The sequence below is a fragment of the Egretta garzetta genome, unplaced genomic scaffold (assembly GCF_000687185.1).
Source record: "Egretta garzetta isolate BGI_Z169 unplaced genomic scaffold, ASM68718v1 scaffold202, whole genome shotgun sequence".
Taxonomy (NCBI): Eukaryota; Metazoa; Chordata; class Aves; order Pelecaniformes; family Ardeidae; genus Egretta; species Egretta garzetta.
In genome coordinates this window covers 1,395,258-1,403,140 of record NW_009258891.1, presented here as the reverse complement: position 1 = coordinate 1,403,140, position 7,883 = coordinate 1,395,258, and positions in this window count along the sequence as shown.

Sequence of the window (7,883 nt, the reverse complement as noted above, 5' to 3'; positions counted from 1 at the left end):
CCCTGCCAGTCAGGGCACGGGAGCGGGGGCGGGTTCATCCCACCCTGCAATGCAGCTAATGGCTTTTATTTTTTTTTTTTTTTTGAGCATGTTCTCACTGAAGCTCGGCTCCTTTCATAAAAATGAGGTTTTTCAGATGAAAGGGAAAATCCTTGGGCTGCTTTTGCCTCTTCAGCACTGCACCACAGCCTGAAACACGCTGGTCGGTGGTGCCGAGGCTGGGCTGACTCAGCACCCTGTTGGAGGCAGACACGCCCAGACACCCATGAGATGCTCCTGGGACGTGTCTGTAACGGGGCAGCATCCGGCCGGAGGGACGGAGGTGGTGACCACATGAAGCGCTGGTGGCTGTAGAGTGACCGCTTGCTGCTGCTGGCCCAGGCTTTGGGGCGCTGGATGTGCACAGCCCCCACCAGCGCCAGCGCTACTCGACGGCAGCACAGAGTCTGTTGTAGAAACTCTGGAGAAAAGCAAAAGCCTCTGGATCCAAGCGAGGCACTGGGAAGGTCCCCTCCTGCGAGCGTGGGGAACGATGTGGACAAGACTGAAGCAGAGTCGCCCTGCACTGCATATCCCAAGCCAACGCTGCAACGCAGGGACAGCAGGCAACATGCTCCGAGGACTCCAGATCCTCTGGGACAAGGCGAAGGTCGCAGCTTAGCAGCTCTGCCCTTAGCATCGCCCTCCTGAAGGAAACAGAAGTGGCCTCTCTGCTATTCAGTGCACATCTCCAAAGACGACGGACCCATGCGAGCTGCCTACGTGGTTCTTGCACGTTTGGTTCTGGCTACCCAGCCCCATGGATGGGCCCAGCAATGGAACCTTGAAGACATGGTGTTTAATCCAACCCGTAACTTCTCCATGCCCCTGCTCCGTCACTGCCAGCATCCATCTACCTCCTCCCCATGGTCCAACCCAGCTCATACAAACTCAGCCCTGGAGCAGCTTGGCCCAACCCTTGTTTCTGAGGTTGCTCCGTCTCCCTTGGTCTTCTGCTGAATGGATTGTCCCCTCTTCAGTCATTGCTGGGGATTCTCAGAGACCTCCACGACTGCCCTGCTCTCAGCTGGATCTTCTCCCTTCCCATCCCTTCCTCCCTCAAGCACGGTGTCCCAAACCAGCCACGATGACCCAGCCAAGGCAGGGGCTTGCCCCTTGCAGGACACTTGTGGTCCCTGAAGGCACAGCACTGCTGGTAGTCGTGCTGCAGGTCCGCAGCCTGGCCAGGACACAGTTGGCACCTCATGAAGACAAAGCCTTGCGCTCTCCTTCCTGGGGTGGATTCAATCAAGGGGAAGCTGCAGGGCATCTCCTAGATGAGCCCGGCAGAGGTAATAATTAAGTTCTGTGATAAAAAACTTCATCTGCACATGCACAAAGGAGCACAGAGAGGCACGGACAGGTGGACAAACCCAAAAAGCCCCTGGTCCAGCTACTCCCAGGGCAGGAGAGCCAGAGCAGGTTCCTCCACCCATGGACACAACAGCAGCTGGGGAACCCAAAGTACAGTGGGGGAGAAGCACCTTGGCATTGCACAAGACTTCTGGGATGCCTATGGGAGCAAACATGGGAAAACAGAGGGGTAAGAGACAAAAAGAGCCAACGGGTTGCTGGTCAGTATGTCTGGCCGTGCCCTGTGCTCAACCAACGCCGTCTGTCCTGTCTTCTTACCACGCTGCATTTCTATTTCCCTGGGTAAGGGTCTCTACCTTCTGTGTCCATGTGTGTGTTTGGGGGGGTCTGAGCACCCGCAACTGGTCTCCAAACCGAGGTTCAGGGGCCACTTGTCCTTGGTGTAGCAAGAGGAGTGAGTGTGGGTGAACCTGCGGCCACCGCTGCGCAGGTGGGGTGGCCACAGAGCCAGAGGGTGGGCAGCTCTGGGGGCGAGGCCACGGGAGAAGGTGGCTGCTTGAAGGGACCAGGAGGTCCAGGATGACTGGCAGCACAACCGTGGGGTCTGAGGGTGGACTGAGCAATCTGTGTGTGTGTGTTGGCTGGGGGATGCCACGGCCACGGCAGGCAGAGCTGGTGGGCACTGGTAAAACTGAATTTAAGTGAAAGCTTTAATTTCTCCAAGGCTGCAAAGATGAGACCAAAGTAAATATTTAAGCAGTGCCCATAGAAACCAACTCTTCCACCTGCTGGAGCTGCTGCTCCCAAGAAGTAGAGTTAACTAGGAGAGAAAATCTGCATAATGGCAATAATTAAAAAGCAGGGGTAACGAAGCCCGGAGCTACACCAGTGTTGATACATTCTCTGCTTTTAGAGGAAATGAGGACTCTGTGTGTTTTTCATTGGAATAAAAAAAAAAACAGAACAAGAAAAACAGAGAACCAAAGAGTGGGTACAGGCTGTGGAAACAAAAGAGAAAGCTGGGGACAAAGACAAACCTCTCCTGAGGAGGCGGACTTTTGCTACCAGCCCAGAGAAAATACAGGAGGTTGCTCCTTGGCCACCGCAGCCACAGCTCCGAGCCTGCATGGCCATCGGTTTCCAATGCATGTGGTGTTTGTCCCTCTACAGCAGCGAGCACCCACCACCGGATCTATCAGGCACCGGCACCAAGTTCTGAGCTCATACCTGGCCTGACTCTGCCCGTTCCCACCAGGTCCTTGGGCACCAGCTCCTCCCTCAGACCTCCACGAAGCGCATGAGGACACAGAGTCCCACCACATCTTCTCAAGCAGCACCTGGCTTCGCTGCAGGGGTAGAGGCTGATCACTGAAGAGTTAATGACGTGGTGATACACCCATATGGAACCTCTCAGGCGAGAGGCACCAGACCAGCAGTTGCTGAAAGGACGAGACAGAGAAATAAAGCCCCCACTGAGCTCACTACAGCCTCGTAGTCCTTGGCTCTTCAAAGCTGGATCAATCTCCAAGGCTTCCCTGCTTTGAAAGACCAGAGATCTCCAACCCAGGCTGCTCAAGGCTCCTACTACCCTTTAACTTCGCAATCTTACTGATGTTTACATTCTTCCAGGGCTGCCTTTTAACTTTGCACTCTTTAATTAAAAAAATAATAATAATTACAACACTCTTTAATTAGCAAGTCTATGCTACGTCCGGACCTCGGGTTATGCTGAGGGGGGATTCAAGGACTACGCTTGGGTTTTTCAGGCTGCTCCTGTGCTCTCGCCCGGCAGACAGCACCCACGCTCCAGGACACACGTGGCCGGGCAGGGGCTTCCACGCCCAGCTCAACCCCAGCACCCGCACAGGCCTGTGCCCAGGGAAGCCCGGCTGGGGGCATGGCAGCCCCAAACCCCATCACCTGGGTGCAGCGCGACGCCGGTGTGCGTCAGCCCCGGCATGGGACAGGCGCTCTTCTCAGCCATGCCAGCAACGGCCCTGGCAAGGACACTCCAGTGAGCCATCAGCAGGGGTGTCCTCTGCACCAGGAAGAAGTGGCCTCTGAACCCTGGTTTGGAGACCAGTTGCGGGTGCCCAGACCCCCAGACACACACATGGACACAGAAGGCAGAGCCCCTTACCCAGGGAAGTAGAAATGCAGCACGGTAAGACGACAGGACAGACAGCGTTGGTTGAGCACAGGGCACGGCCAGACATACTGACCAGCAACCTGTTGACATCAACGGACCCTTTTCATTCCCTTATCCCTCTATTCTCCCATGTAAACATCCCAGAAGTCTTGTGCAATGCCAAGGTGCTTCTCCCCTGCTGTACTTTGGGTTCCCCACCGTGCCTCCAAGCCGGGGCAGGAACTGCTCAGAGACACACCACGACGGTGGGGGTTTCTTTTAAGGCAGCCTGAGCATGGCACAGAGTATCCCACCAGGCTCGGTCCCTTTCCCAGAGCCCCTCATGGTGCACAAAAGGTCCCACAAACCCTTGCCCCGAGCTGGGCAGCAATGCAGCCACGGCTCTTCTGGCAAAACCCTGCTGCCCCCAGTACAAAGGGACGGAGCAAGCCGAGGGGCTTTACCCACGTGGGCTGCACAGGACACCTCTGGACTGAACGGCACCGCAGCAAGCCGGGGACTGGTGCCAAGGATGCTGGGCTGGGTACGTCCACCCCGGTGCATGCATCCAGCCATGGGCCAGATCCTGGGGCACCCAATGGGGCCAGCTCATGGAGCACCACACTGCTCTTCAGGGCAAGCAGATGGGCTTGTTTGGGGTTTCTTGCCAAGCAGGAGGGAGATGGTGCCACTGCCCGCCTGGATGACCCCGGTCAAGCCCCTGAGACCTGCTTATGTTTCTGCTCTGGACAATGCAACTCACACTCAGGCATTGCTTGTCTGTATTGGGACCAGCATCTGCACTGGGACCAGTATTGTTTAGTATCTTCATCAATGACACAGACAGTTGGGATCAAGTGCACCCTCAGCAAGTTTGAGGTTGACACACCAGAAGGATGGGATGCCATCCAGAGTGACCTGGCCAAGCTGGAGAGGTGTACCCATGTGAACCTCATGAGGTTCAACAAGGCCAAGTGCAAGGTCCTGCACCTGGGTTGAGGCAACCCCCAGTATCCATACAGGCTGAGGGATGAAGGGATGGAGAGCAGCCCTGTGGAGAAGGACTTGGGAGTACCGATGCGTGAAAAAATGGACATGAGGCAGCAATGTGCACTTGCAGCCCAGAAGGCCAACCCTATCCTGGGCTACATAAAAAGAAGTGTGGCCAGTACGTTGGGGGAACTGATCCTGCCCCTCTGCTCCACCTTGGTGAGACCCCACCTGGAGTCCTGTGTCCAGTTCTGGGGTCCTCAGCACGGGGAAGGGCTGGACGTGTTGGAGTGGGGCCAGAGGAGGCCACAAAAATGGTCAGAGGGATGGAACAGCTCTGCTATGAGGAAAGGCTGAGAGAGTTGGGGTTGTTCAGCCTGGAGAAGAGAAGGCTCTAGGGAGACCTGATTGCGGCCGTTCAGTGCCTAAAAAGAGCTTTTAAGAAAGATGGGGACAGACTTTTGAGTAGGGTCTGTAGCGACAGGACAAGCGGTGATGGTTTTAAACTAAAAGAGGGCAGATTCAGGCTAGATATAAAGAAGAAATTTTTTGCAGTGAGGGTGGTGAAACCCTGGCAGGGGTTGGCCAGGGAAGTGGTGGATCCCCCATCCCTGGGAACATTCCAGGTCAGGTTGGACAGGGCTGTGAGCAACTGGTTAAAGGTGTCCCTGCTCCCTGCTGGCGGGTGGGACTGGATGGCCTCTAAAGGTCTCTTCCAACCCAAACCACCCTATGATTCTATGATCCCGGAAGAAACCCACTCTCCATTTTTTCTTGGCTCATGCCAGGAGTTTGCAGCACCAAGGCAAGACTGTGCTCCACCAGCTCCTTCTCTTCCAGAAACATGGAGAACACCATCCTCCCCCTAAAAACCACCACCTTCACATTATGAAGCTCAGATGCAATGGAAGCAGCTATTGAGGGCCCAGATTCTGCATCTGGAGGCAGAGCAACCACCCAGTGCAAGGACCCACATCCCTCTCCCACCCCATTCTGGCCCACGCAAGCGGCGCATCCAGAGCTACTGGGAGAGGCAGGTGCCAGGCAGAGCGGCAAAAATGCATCAGAACAAGATCTTCCTGCTTCTCTCTCAGCACCTCCACCAGCATTTCTCTTCTCTGCCTCCCCAGCAATCCTTGGAGATGCTGATTCCGCTCCCAGGTTCCAGCACCCAAGCGCATCCTGCAGGGATGGGCCAGCTGGCCGGCGGAGGGGGACGGAGCTCCCTGGGGATGGGCAGGAGCAGCGCTGAGCTCTGCGGGTCCTTGAGCCGTGGTCGGGATGCACCTCCACCAGCAGCGCTGTCGGAGAGCTGTCCGGCTGCCACGGCACCCATCACCCCACCTGATGCCACGTACAGGGCTGACGTGGTTTCCCCTCACAGCATCGACTGGAGTCACTTTCTGAGTGTGTGGGATGCTGCCCCGGGTCCGACACTCCAGAACCCACTCTCTGCGGCTCCGCTCCCTTGGAGGGCTCTCTAGCAGAGGTGGAAGATGTCTGATGTTGCATCCAAAGCAGCGAAACACCCTCTTTTTCTAAACACATCCTGCACTGATGGGTTTTGGGCCCCAGCACCTGCTAAGAGGCTCCCGACACCCTCAAGTCCTACCCTCGTCACCCCCAGACTGGGGAAAAGGCAGCTGAAAGCCCACCGGCTTCAGGCTAAACCCAAGACCAGGTGAACCCAAGACCAGATGTGTTTTACAGCCTTTCACCCCTCCTTGCACGCAGGACTTCAAGCCTCAGCTCCCGACAGCCAGGGAAAGAAAAAATGAGCCCTGAAAAACAAAAACCCCAGCCAGGTGGCCCAGGAGGAGTCATCCCCCTCATCACAGCTGCCTTCAGCAAAGCCTTCGCCTGGCACAGCCACGGCTCCGGGCTGCTGTCGGAAACCACCCAGTCTTCCAGGCAACTGGATTCCATTTTTCAGCCAGGTGAAGCTAAAAATCCTGGCAGACAAGGACAGCGCCAAGCCCCCCAGCGCAGCGCCAGCCCCAGCGCCCGCATCGCTCTGCAGGCTGGGGGAGCATCACCTGCACCCGCAGAGATTTCCTGGGAGATCTCTCCAACACCACCGAAAACCAATACTTTTCAGGTCAGGTTTTTTGCCTCCCCAAAGCCCAAATCACAGCTATTTCCCCTTCCAGCGCTCCCGTTACGTCACCTTAGAGCCAGACGGCTCCAACGCTTCTCATGCAGTTCCTGTTGACTCGGGATTTTCTGTGTGTCGTTATTTAGCTGTCCCCGACACGTCTTCACATACAGGATGTTTTCTTGAAGGTCAGCACCTCTTTTTTGTGTGCATCTGCCACAAAATCTGAACTTTCCAAGTAACTTCACAGACAGAGGCGAAACTGCAGCAGAGACTGAGCTCCTGGCTCAGCACCCCGAGGCTGACCGCCCTGCCGGCGTGTTGAGCACCCCACCACCGAGGCACCTCCTCCCGATGCACCAGCAGACCACGAAGCCAGCTTCAGCCCACGCACAGAGCGCTTCCCTCGAGAGCGGCTGTAATTCCTGGGTGTCACTTTTCCCTATGCCAGCCATACCGGGTGAGGGGGAAAAGTCTCGGCGCACGGGTCTGGCACACCGCGAAATTACCAGGTACGAAGCGTTTACCTGCCGGAGCAGGAACCCCACCAAAGGCCACGCTGAGCCCCGTCTGCTGCAGGCACGGCTGGGAGAGGAGGCGGCACGTGGGGAAAGGGGGGGCACAAAGGCCGTTGCAAGAGGATGAGGGCATCCCCAGCAATTTCCAGCCCCGAGCTGGCAAAACAGCCCAGCAGGTTTGGGATAAAGCTCCGTCACCCTTTAAAGCTTACTTGGTTGTTTAAAAAAAGCGCTAAATGACTTTTGCATTTTGCATGCAGCCGGTGTTGTCACTGACAGGCCAGCAGTGCGTGGCGGGTCCAGAGCAGGACTAGCCCACGTGTAGCACCGCTGCGTCCCACCCCGAGACAGGACTGCAAAAAAGGACCCTTAAACATGCAAACAGCGGGGACGAAGTCACCCCAAAAAGGACCGGTGCTCATGGTCACTGTTCCAGAGCTACAAAGGTCCCCCAGGGCTGGCGTGGGTCTGGTGGGAGAACCAGCGTGAGACCTGAGCACCGAGCGGCGACTGCCAGCTAAACGCTCGAGCAGGAGCCGGTCGGGTGTCCTCCCTCTGCCCCCCGGGCACGTCAGGAAGGGCACTGACGTCCCTGCAGTGCCTGGCACCAAGGGAAACCTTCCCAGGGAGCACAACTGCAGCGCAATGAAGCCTCCAAACTAGCTCGAAAAAGCCCCTTTGGCCAGCCGCGGGGCTCCCAGTGCCCCGAGCGAGCAGAAACAACTCGCTTGGCTTTGGAGCCGAGGCACCGAGAGAAGCAACGTGCGCGGACGGGGGGGGCCACGGGGGAACTGGGGCA